Below are 12,920 nucleotides of genomic sequence, written 5' to 3'. Positions count from 1 at the left end.
CGATGCAGGAAGTTGGAAGGTAGTAAAACAGGGACAGAAACAAAAGGCAGTAAGGGGGAAAGTGTAAGGCAGAGAAGCCATAGTCAAAAATCAAAAAGGGCGACAGTACAAGGTACAGTGACTGAGGGGAGCTCAGTGAATAGGACCAGGAATACTAACAGGAATAAAACAGGAAGTAAAAACATTAATGGTAAGCGATGCGGCAGGTTGTTACATGAAGATATGGGTTCAACGACAAGGAAAATTAGGAGAAAGGTTAAGAGGAAATATAAGTTAGGAGAGGTTACTGATCAAGGTGTTAAGATTCAGAACAGAGGTAAAAAAGCCAACATAAGTGTACTTTACCTGAATGCTCGTAGTATTCGGAATAAGGTAAATGAGTTGATGGCGCAAATCATCGTGAATGACTATGATTTAGTGGCCATTACTGAAACATGGTTAAAGGATGGTCACGACTGGGAGTTAAATATCCGAGGGTATCAAACTATTTGGAAGGACAGAGTGGATGGTAAGGGAGGTGGTGTAGCTCTGTTATTTAAGGATGACATCCGGGCAACAGTAAGGGATGACATCGGTGCTATGGAGGATAAGGTTGAATCCATTTGGGTGGAAATCAGGAATAGTAAGGCGAAAAAGTCACTGATAGGAGTAGTCTATAGGCCACCATATAGTAATATTATGGTGGGGCAGGCAATAAACAAATACAAAGAACAAAGAACAAAGAAATGTACAGCACAGGAACAGGCCCTTCGGCCCTCCAAGCCCGTGCCGACCATACTGCCCGACTAAACTACAATCTTCTACACTTCCTGGGTCCGTATCCTTCTATTCCCATCCTATTCATATATTTGTCAAGATGCCCCTTAAATGTCCCTATCGTCCCTGCCTCCACTACCTCCTCCGGTAGTGAGTTCCAGGCACCCACTACCCTCTGCGTAAAAAACTTGCCTCGTACATCTACTCTAAACTTTGCCCCTCTCACCTTAAACCTATGCCCCCTAGTAATTGACCCCTCTACCCTGGGGAAAAGCCTCTGACTATCCACTCTGTCTATGCCCCTCATAATTTTGTATACCTCTATCAGGTCGCCCCTCAACCTCCTTCGTTCCAGTGAGAACAAACCGAGTTTATTCAATCGCTCCTCATAGCTTATGCCCTCCATACCAGGCAACATTCTGGTAAATCTCTTCTGCACCCTCTCTAAAGCCTCCACATCCTTCTGGTAGTGTGGCGACCAGAATTGAACACTATACTCCAAGTGTGGCCTAACTAAGGTTCTATACAGCTGCAACATGACTTGCCAATTCTTATACTCAATGCCCCGGCCAATGAAGGCAAGCATGCCGTATGCCTTCTTGACTACCTTCTCCACCTGTGTAGCCCCTTTCAGTGATCTGTGGACCTGTACTCCTAGATCTCTTTGACTTTCAATACTCTTGAGGGTTCTACCATTCACTGTATATTCCCTACCTGCATTAGCCCTTCCAAAATGCATTACCTCACATTTGTCCAGGTTAAACTCCATCTGCCATCTCTCCGCCCAAGTCTCCAGACAATCTAAATCCTGCTGTATCCTCAGACAGTCCTCATCGCTATCCGCAATTCCACCAACCTTTGTGTCGTCTGCAAACTTACTAATCAGACCAGTTACATTTTCCTCCAAATCATTTATATACACTACAAAGAGCAAAGGTCCCAGCACTGATCCCTGTGGAACACCACTGGTCACAGCCCTCCAATTAGAAAAGCATCCCTCCATTGCTACCCTCTGCCTTCTATGGCCTAGCCAGTTCTGTATCCACCTTGCCAGTTCACCCCTGATCCCGTGTGACTTCACCTTTATTCACTAAATAAATAACGGATGCATGTAGAAATGGTACAGCAGTTATCATGGGGGATTTTAATCTACATGTCAATTGGTTTAACCAGGTCAGTCAAGGCAGCCTTGAGGAGGAGTTTATAGAATGTATCCGCGATAGTTTCCTAGAACAGTATGTAATGGAACCTACGAGGGAACAAGCGGTCCTAGATCTGGTCCTGTGCAATGAGACAGGATTGATTCATGATCTCATAGTTAGTAATCCTCTCGGAAGGAGCGATCACAATATGGTGGAATTTAAAATACAGATGGAGGGTGAGAAGGTAAAATCAAGCACTAGTATTTTGTGCTTAAACAATGGAGATTACAATGGGATGAGAGAAGAACTAGCTAAGGTAGACTGGGAGCAAAGACTTTATGGTGAAACAGTTGAGGACCAGTGGAGAACCTTCCAAGTGATTTTTCACAGTGCTCAGCAAAGGTTTATACCAACAAAAGGGAAGGACGGTAAAAAGAGGGAAAATCGACCGTGGATATCTAAGGAAATAAGGGAGAGTATCAAATTGAACGAAAAAACATACAAAGTAGCAAAGATCAATTACTAGGGTCAATTACTAGGGGGCATAGGTTTAAGGTGAGAGGGGCAAGGTTTAGAGTAGATGTACGAGGCAAGTTTTTTACGCAGAGGGTAGTGGGTGCCTGGAACTCGCTACCGGAGGAGGTGGTGGAAGCAGGAACGATAGTGACATTTAAGGGGCATCTTGACAAATACATGAATAGGATGGGAATAGAGGGATACGGACCCAGGAAGTGTAGAAGATTGTAGTTTAGTCGGGCAGCATGGTCGGCACGGGCTTGGAGGGCCGAAGGGTCTGTTCCTGTGCTGTACATTTCTTTGTTCTTTGATCAGTGGGAGACGAGAGGACTGGGAAATCTTTAGGGGGCAACAGAAAGCTACTAAAAAAGCTATAAAGAAGAGTAAGATAGATTATGAGAGCAAAATTGCTCAGAATATAAAAACAGATAGTAAAAGTTTCTACAAAATATATAAAACAAAAAAGAGTGGCGAGGGTAAATATTGTTCCTTTAGAGGATGAGAAGGGAGATTTAATAATGGGAGATGAGGAAATGGCTGAGGAACTGAACAGGTTTTTTGGGTCGGTCTTCACAGTGGAAGACACAAATAACATGCCAGTGACTGATGGAAATGAGGCTATGACAGGTGAGGACCTTGAGAGGATTGTTTTCACCAAGGAGGTAGTGATGGGCAAGCTAATGGGGCTAAAGGTAGACAAGTCTCCTGGACCTGATGGAATGCATCCCAGAGTGCTAAAAGAGATGGCTAGGGAAATTGCAAATGCACTAGTGATAATTTACCAAAATTCACTAGACTCTGGGGTGGTCCCGGCGGATTGGAAATTAGCAAACGTGACACCACTGTTTAAAAAAGGAGGTAGGCAGAAAGCGGGTAATTATAGGCCAGTGAGCTTAACTTCGGTAGTAGGGAAGATGCTGGAATCTATCATCAAGGAAGAAATAGCGAGGCATCTGGATGGAAATTGTCCCATTGGGCAGATGCAGCATGGGTTCATAAAGGGCAGGTCGTGCCTAACTAATTTAGTGGAATTTTTTGAGGACATTAACAGTGCGGTAGATAACGGGGAGCCAATGGATGTGGTATATCTGGATTTCCAGAAAGCCTTTGACAAGGTGCCACACAAAAGGTTGCTGCATAAGATAAAGATGCATGACTTCCGGGTGCGGCGATGACCAGCTGAGTCGCACGTTTCGGCAGCTCCCTGTGAAACGGACTTTTGGGCTCTTGATAGGAGCCCCAACGGCAATTTTGACGGCTAAAAACACTGTGCGGTAAACCAGAAGGGAATCCCCCCTGGATACGGATGAAAAAAGGAGGAGAAAGTGGCCAGATTGCAGTGGATCCTTTAGAACAGCGGCAAGGAAGGCAAGCAAAAACCAAGATGGCGTCAGAAGGTGGCAGTTTAACATGGGGCCCTGAACAACACGAGTTTTTGAAATGCTGTGTGGAAGAGATCAAAAAGGAAATGAAGAAAGAGCTGTTGGCCCCGATACTACAGGCGATCGAAGGGCTAAAGGAGGAACAAAAGACCCAGGAGCGGGAGCTTCGGGTCGTGAAGGCAAAGGCAGCCGAGAATGAGGACGACATACAGGGCCTGGTGGTGAAGACGGAGACGCAGGAGGCACATCAGAAACGATGTGTGGAAAGGTTGGAGGCACTGGAAAACAACGCAAGGAGGAACAACCTGAGGATTCTTGGTCTTCCTGAAGGTGTGGAGGGAGCGGACGTCGGGGCATATGTGAGCACGATGCTGCACTCGTTAATGGGAGCGGAGGCCCCGGCGGGTCCGTTGGAGGTGGAGGGAGCATACCGAGTGATGGTGCGAGGATCGAGAGCAGGAGAAACTCCCAGAGCCATAGTGGTGAGATTCCTCCGTTTTAAGGATAGAGAAATGGTCCTTAGATGGGCGAAGAAAACTCGGAGCAGTAAATGGGAGAACGCGGTGATCCGCGTTTATCAAGACTGGAGTGCGGAGGTGGCGAGAAGGAGGGCGAGCTTTAATCGGGCCAAGGTGGTGCTTCATAAAAAGAAGATAAAATTTGGAATGCTGCAACCGGCAAGACTGTGGGTCACATATCGAGGGAGGCACCACTACTTTGAGACGGCGGATGAAGCGTGGACTTTTATTGTGGAAGAAAAACTGGAATGAGCGGGTTATTAAAAAGAACGTTCGAACAAAGTGGTGGGGCGAATGTGGGGGGCAAAGAGGGGTTTTATGTACTACTCCTGCGATGTGGTAACTTTTCTCTCTCCCACAGGTGGTGATGGGGGGAGGAGGGGAGGTGGAGGAGATGGGGCATTGGCCATTGGGGGCGGGGCCAAGGGAGAAGCGCGGGCTTGGTTCCCGCGCTATGATAATCATGGCGGGAATAGAGAAGCAGGAAGGAGGGGGTGACGCACGGTGCGAGCTGAGGTCACGGGGGGAAGCCGAGGTCAGCCAGAGTTTGCTGACTTCTGGGAGCAACATGGGGGGAGTAATTACGCTAGCGGGGGATCTAGCGGGGGGGGTGGGAGGGGGGGAATTACTGGGTTGCTGCTGCTGGGGAGAGGGGGGAGCTGGTATGGGAGAGGATGGGCGGGGGGGCACCGCCTGGGGGAGATGCAGCTGCGTGGGAACCGGGTGAGGAGCTGGAAAAAGGTGATGGCTAATCGACAAAGGGGGGGGGGTGGGAAGCCCCCCAACTCGGCTGATCACGTGGAACGTGAGAGGGCTGAACGGGCCGATAAAGAGGGCACGGGTACTCGCACACCTTAAGAAACTTAAGGCAGATGTGGTTATGTTACAGGAAACGCACCTGAAACTGATAGACCAGGTTAGGCTATGCAAAGGATGGGTGGGGCAGGTGTTCCATTCGGGGCTAGATGCGAAAAACAGGGGGGTGGCTATATTAGTGGGGAAGCGGGTAATGTTCGAGGCAAAGACTATAGTGGCGGATAACGGGGGCAGATACGTGATGGTGAGTGGCAAACTACAGGGGGAGACGGTGGTTTTGGTAAACGTATATGCCCCGAACTGGGATGATGCCAATTTTATGAGGCGGATGCTAGGACGCATTCCGGACCTAGAGATGGGAAAGCTGATAATGGGGGGAGATTTTAATACGGTGTTGGAACCAGGGCTGGATAGGTCGAAGTCCAGGACTGGAAGGAGGCCGGCAGCAGCCAAGGTACTTAAAGATTTTATGGAGCAGATGGGAGGTGTAGACCCGTGGAGATTTAGCAGACCTAGGAGTAAGGAGTTCTCGTTTTTCTCCTATGTCCATAAAGTCTACTCGCGAATAGACATTTTTGTGCTGGGTAGGGCATTGATCCCGAAGGTGAGGGGAACGGAGTATACGGCTATAGCCATTTCGGATCACGCTCCACACTGGGTGGACTTGGAGATAGGGGAAGAAACAGGAGGGCGCCCACCCTGGAGAATGGACATGGGACTAATGGCAGATGAGGGGGTGTGTCTAAGGGTGAGGGGGTGCATTGAAAAGTACTTGGAACTCAATGATAATGGGGAGGTCCAGGTGGGAGTGGTCTGGGAGGCGTTGAAGGCGGTGGTTAGAGGGGAGCTGATACCAATAAGGGCACATAAAGGGAAGCAGGAGAGTAAGGAACGGGAGCGGTTGCTGCAAGAACTTTTGAGGGTGGACAGACAATATGCGGAAGCACCGGAGGAGGGACTGTACAGGGAAAGGCAAAGGCTACATGTAGAATTTGACTTGCTGACTACAGGCACTGCAGAGGCACAATGGAGGAAGGCACAGGGTGTACAGTACGAATATGGGGAGAAGGCGAGCAGGTTGCTGGCACACCAATTGAGGAAAAGGGGAGCAGCGAGGGAAATAGGGGGAGTGAGGGATGAGGAAGGAGAGATGGAGCGGGGAGCGGAGAGAGTGAATGGAGTGTTCAAGACATTTTATAAAAAATTATATGAAGCTCAACCCCCGGATGGGAGGGAGAGAATGATGGGCTTCTTGGATCGGCTGGAATTTCCCAAGGTGGAAGAGCAGGAAAGGGTGGGACTGGGAGCACAGATCGAGGTAGAAGAAGTGGTGAAAGGAATTAGGAGCATGCAGGCGGGAAAGGCCCCGGGACCGGATGGATTCCCAGTCGAATTCTATAGAAAATATGTGGACTTGCTCGCCCCGGTACTGACGAGGACCTTTAATGAGGCAAAGGAAAGGGGACAACTGCCCCCGACTATGTCTGAAGCAACAATATCGCTTCTCTTAAAGAAGGAAAAGGACCCGCGACAATGCGGGTCCTATAGACCTATTTCCCTCCTAAATGTAGATGCCAAGGTCCTGGCCAAGGTAATGGCAATGAGAATAGAGGAATGTGTCCCGGGGGTGGTCCACGAGGACCAAACTGGTTTTGTGAAGGGGAGACAGCTGAACACGAATATACGGAGGTTGTTAGGGGTAATGATGATGGCCCCACCAGAGGGAGAAACGGAGATAGTAGTGGCGATGGATGCCGAGAAAGCATTTGATAGAGTGGAGTGGGATTATTTGTGGGAGGTGTTGAGGAGATTTGGTTTTGGAGAGGGGTATGTTAGATGGGTGCAGCTGTTGTATAGGGCCCCAGTGGCGAGCGTGGTCACGAATGGACGGGGATCTGCATATTTTCGGCTCCATAGAGGGACAAGGCAGGGATGCCCTCTGTCCCCATTATTGTTTGCACTGGCGATTGAGCCCCTGGCGATAGCGTTGAGGGGTTCCAAGAAGTGGAGGGGAGTACTTAGGGGAGGAGAAGAACACCGGGTATCTTTGTATGCGGACGATTTGCTACTATACGTGGCGGAGCAGGCGGAGGGGATGCCAGAAATAATGCGGATACTTGGGGAGTTTGGGGATTTTTCAGGGTATAAATTGAACATGGGGAAAAGTGAGTTGTTTGTGGTGCATCCAGGGGAGCAGAGTAGAGAAATAGAGGACCTACCGTTGAGGAAGGTAACAAGGGACTTTCGTTACCTGGGGATCCAGATAGCTAAGAATTGGGGCACATTGCATAGGTTAAATTTAACGCGGTTGGTGGAACAGATGGAGGAGGATTTCAAGAGATGGGATATGGTATCCCTGTCAATGGCAGGGAGGGTGCAGGCGGTTAAGATGGTGGTCCTCCCGAGATTCCTCTTTGTGTTTCAGTGCCTCCCGGTGGTGATCACGAAGGCTTTTTTTAAAAGGATTGAAAAGAGCATCATGGGTTTTGTGTGGGCCGGGAAGACCCCGAGAGTGAGGAAGGGATTCTTACAGCGTAGCAGGGATAGGGGGGGGCTGGCACTACCGAGCCTAAGTGAGTATTATTGGGCCGCTAATATTTCAATGGTGAGTAAGTGGATGGGAGAGGAGGAGGGAGCGGCGTGGAAGAGATTAGAGAGGGCGTCCTGTAGGGGGACTAGCCTACAGGCTATGGTGACAGCCCCATTGCCGTTCTCACCGAGGAACTACACCACAAGCCCGGTGGTGGTGGCTACACTGAAGATTTGGGGACAGTGGAGACGGCATAGGGGAAAGACTGGAGCCTTGGGGGGGTCCCCGATAAGAAACAATCATAGGTTTGCCCCGGGGGGAATGGATGGGGGATATGGAATGTGGCAAAGAGCAGGAATAACGCAACTGAAAGATCTGTTTGTGGATGGGAAGTTCGCGAGTCTGGGAGCGCTGACCGAGAAATATGGGTTGCCCCAAGGGAATGCATTCAGGTATATGCAACTGAGGGCTATTGCGAGGCAACAGGTGAGGGAATTCCCGCAGCTCCCGACACAAGAGGTGCAGGACAGAGTGATCACAAAGACATGGGTGGGGGATGGTAAGGTGTCAGATATATATAGGGAAATGAGGGACGAAGGGGAGACTATGGTAGATGAACTAAAAGGGAAATGGGAAGAAGAGCTGGGGGAGGAGATCGAGGAGGGGCTGTGGGCAGATGCCCTAAGCAGGGTAAACTCGTCGTCCTCGTGTGCCAGGCTAAGCCTGATTCAGTTTAAGGTATTACACAGGGCACATATGACTGGAGCACGGCTCAGTAAATTTTTTGGGGTGGAGGATAGGTGTGCGAGGTGCTCGAGAAGCCCAGCGAATCATACCCATATGTTTTGGTCATGCCCGGCACTACAGGGGTTTTGGATGGGGGTGACAAAGGTGCTTTCAAAAGTAGTAGGAGTCCGGGTCGAACCAAGCTGGGGGTTGGCTATATTTGGGGTTGCACAAGAGCCGGGAGTGCAGGAGGCGAGAGAGGCCGATGTTTTGGCCTTTGCGTCCCTAGTAGCCCGGCGCAGGATATTGCTAATGTGGAAAGAAGCCAAGCCCCCGGGGGTGGAGACCTGGATAAATGACATGGCAGGGTTTATAAAGCTAGAGCGGATTAAGTTCGTCCTAAGGGGGTCGGCTCAAGGGTTCACCAGGCGGTGGCAACCGTTCGTCGAATACCTCGCAGAAAGATAGACGGAATGGGAAAAAGAAGGCAGCAGCAGCAGCCCAGGATCGGGGGGGGGGGGGAAGAGAGAGAGAGAAGGGGGGGGGGGGGGAGGAACCAGAAGGACTCTCAGGGTTGTTAATATATACTGTATAGTATGTATAGGTTGTTGCGACAGATAATTATATATTGGACTGTTAAATTATATTTTTGGAGAGTGTTACTTGTGATAAGGCAGTTGCCAATTAGGGTTAGTTTTCATTTTTGTTATTTATTATTTATTCATTTTTTGTTTATAAAATAGGTCATTGTTATTTGTGTTGTTATAATATTGTGTAAAGGATGCACAATGTACTGTGTTGGTTGACCAAAAATTTTCAATAAAATATTTAATTAAAAAAAAAAAGATAAAGATGCATGGCATTAAGGGGAAAGTAGGAGCATGGATAGAGGATTGGTTAATTAATAGAAAGCAAAGAGTGGGGAATAATGGGTGTTTCTCTGGTTGGCAATCAGTAGCTAGTGGTGTCCCTCAGGGATCAGTATTGGGCCCACAACTGTTCACAATTTACATAGTTGATTTGGAGTTGGGGACCAAGGGCAATGTGTCCATGTTTGCAGACGACACTAAGATAAGTGGTAAAGCAAAAAGTGCAGAGGATACCGGAAGTCTGCAGAGGGATTTGGATAGGCTAAGTGAATGGGCTAGGGTCTGGCAGATGGAATACAATGTTGACAAATGTGAGGTTATCCATTTTGGTAGGAATAACAGTAAAAGGGATTATTATTTAAATGATAAAATATTAAAACATGCTGCTGTGCAGAGAGACCTGGGTGTGCTAGTGCATGAGTCGCAAAAAGTTGGTTTACAGGTGCAACAAGTGATTAAGAAGGCAAATGGAATTTTGTCCTTCATTGCTAGAGGGATAGAGTTTAAGACTAGGGAGGTTATGCTGCAATTGTATAAGGTGTTAGTGAGGCCACACCTGGAGTATTGCGTTCAGTTTTGGTCTCCTTACTTGAGAAAGGACGTACTGGCACTGGAGGGTGTGCAGAGGAGATTCACTAGGTTAATCCCAGATCTGAAGGGTTTGGATTACGAGGAGAGGTTGAGTAGACTGGGACTGTACTCGTTGGAATTTAGAAGGATGAGGGGGGATCTTATAGAAACATATAAGATTATGAAGGGAATAGATAGGATAGATGCGGGCAGGTTGTTTCCACTGGCGGGTGAAAGCAGAACTAGGGGGCATAGCCTCAAAATAAGTGGAAGTAGATTTAGGACTGAGTTTAGGAGAAGCTTCTTCACCCAAAGGGTTGTGAATCTATGGAATTCCTTGCCCAGTGAAGCAGTAGAGGCTCCTTCATTAAATGTTTTTAAGATAAAGATAGATAGTTTTTTGAAGAATAAAGGGATTAAGGGTTATGGTGTTCGGGCCGGAAAGTGGAGCTGAGTCCACAAAAGATCAGCCATGATCTCATTGAATGGTGGAGCAGGCTCGAGGGGCCAGATGGCCTACTCCTGCTCCTAGTTCTTATGTTCTTATGTAGATAGTCACGCAAGCCAGGAATTGAACCAGGGTCCCTGGTGCTGTAGGAGATTCAATTGTAAGGGGAACGGACAGATGTTTTTGCAGCCGCAAAAGAGGCTCCAGGATGGTATGTGTTGTGTTATGTAATTTGCAATAACACAAGCTGCCACTTGATGCAGTTTTGAGTAAAAGATGCTCCAGACTTTGAAGTGAGTTCACTGTGTTTTATTGAACTATTAGCACAGTTCTCAATGAGTTCGACTCTCTGCTAATCTAAATGTAGTAACTCAGTCTAACTGAACCAGACTTGCTCTAAGCCACGTGCTGGGGTGTGATGCTGAGGATACACCCTGTCTCACTCTGTAGATGTTGGTCTGTGGAAAGAGGTGGGGTGTGAGTGCCTCATCCCTTTTATCGTGAGATACCACCCCTGAGTGTCCTGACTGCTCATTGGTCGTGTCCTATTCGATGTGTTCATTCGCTGCATGTTTGCATATCATGACAGTATGTTGCCTCTCTGGTACCAGGGTCAGGGATGTAACTGAATAGCTGCAGGGCATTCTGAAGGAGAGGCCAAACAGGTCTAGAGTTTAAGAGCAGGGAGGTTATGCTGGAACTGTATAAAACATTGGCTAGGCCACAGCTAGAGTATTTTAAAAATAAATTTAGAGTACCCAATTATTTTTTTCCAATTAAGGGGCAATTTAGCGAGGCCAATTAACCTACCCTGCACATCTTTTTGGGTTGTGGGGGTGAGACCCACACAGACACATGAGAGAATGTGCAAACTCCACACGGATAGTGACCAGGGCCCACAGCTAGAGTATTGTGAGCAGTTCTGGAATCCGCATTATGGGAGGGATGTGACAGCCACTGGAAAGGATGCAGAGGAGATTTACCAGGACGTTGCCTGGGCGGGAGAGTTTGAGCTATGAGGAGAGATTGGATAGACTGGGGTTGTTTTCCTTGGAGCAGTGGAGACTGAGGGGGACATGATTGAGATGTATAAGCCCATAAGACCATAAGACCTAGGAGCGGAAGTAAGGCCATTCGGCCCATCGAGTCCACTCCAACATTCAATCATGGCTGATTTCAACTCCATTTACCCGCGCTCTCTCCATAGCCCTTAATTCCTCGAGAAATCAAGAATTATCAACTTCTGTCTTAAAGACACTCAACGTCCCGGCCTCCACCGCCCTCTGTGGCAATGAATTCCACAGACCCACCACTCTCTGGCTGAAGAAATTTCTCCTCATCTCTGTTCTAAAGTGACTCCCTTTTATTCTAAGGCTGTGCCCCCGGGTCCTAGTCTCCCCTGCTAATGGAAACAACTTCCCTACGTCCAACCTATCTAAGCCATTCATTATCTTGTAAGTTTCTATTAGATCTCCCCTCAACCTCCTAAACTCCAATGAATATAATCCCAGGATCTTCAGACGTTCATCGTATGTTAGGGATTCCTGGGATCATCCGTATGAATCTCCGCTGGACCCGCTCCAGTGCCAGTATGTCCTTCCTGAGGTGTGGGGCCCAAAATTGCTCACAGTATTCTAAATGGGGCCTAACTAGTGCTTTATAAAGCTTCAGAAGTACATCCCTGCTTTTATATTCCAAGCCTCTTGAGATAAATGACAACATTGCATTTGCTTTCTTAATTACAGACTCAACCTGCAAGTTTACCTTTAGAGAATCCTGGACTAGGACTCCCAAGTCCCTTTGCACTTCAGCATTATGAATTTTGTCACCATTTAGAAAATAGTCCATGCCTATATTCTTTTTTCCAAAGTGCAAGACCTCGCACTTGCCCACGTTGAATTTCATCAGCCATTTCTTGGACCACTCTCCTAAACTGTCTAAATCTTTCTGCAGCCTCCCCACCTCCTCCATACTACCTGCCCCTCCACCTATCTTTGTATCATCGGCAAACTTAGCCAGAATGCCCCCAGTCCCGTCATCTAGATCGTTAATATATAAAGAGAACAGCTGTGGCCCCAACACTGAACCCTGCGGGACACCACTCGTCACCGGTTGCCATTCCGAAAAAGAACCTTTTATCCCAACTCTCTGCCTTCTGCCTGACAGCCAATCGTCAATCCATGTTAGTACCTTGCCTCGAATACCATGGGCCCTTATTTTACTCAGCAGTCTCCCGTGAGGCACCTTATCAAAGGCCTTTTGGAAGTCAAGATAGATAACATCCATTGGCTCTCCTTGGTCTAACCTATTCGTTATCTCTTCATAGAACTCTAACAGGTTTGTCAGGCACGACCTCCCCTTACTAAATCCAAAATTATGAGGGGCACAGATGGAGTAGACAGGAAGAAACGTTTCCCCTTGGTGGAGGGATCAATGACCAGGGGGCAGAGATTTAAGGTCAGGGGGCAGGAGGTTCAGAGGGGATGTGAGGATAATCCTTTTCCCCCAGAGGGTGGAGGGAGTCTGGAACCCGCTGCCTGAAAGGGTGGAGGAGGCAGAGACCCCCATAACATTGAAGCAGTAAGAAGTCTTACAACACCAGGTTAAACATTTAATGAATTAAACAACATTTAAGAAGTATTTAGAT

Source organism: Scyliorhinus torazame, chromosome 18 (genome assembly GCF_047496885.1).
Source record: "Scyliorhinus torazame isolate Kashiwa2021f chromosome 18, sScyTor2.1, whole genome shotgun sequence".
Lineage (NCBI taxonomy): Eukaryota > Metazoa > Chordata > Chondrichthyes > Carcharhiniformes > Scyliorhinidae > Scyliorhinus > Scyliorhinus torazame.
Note: the sequence above shows the minus strand (reverse complement) of the source record.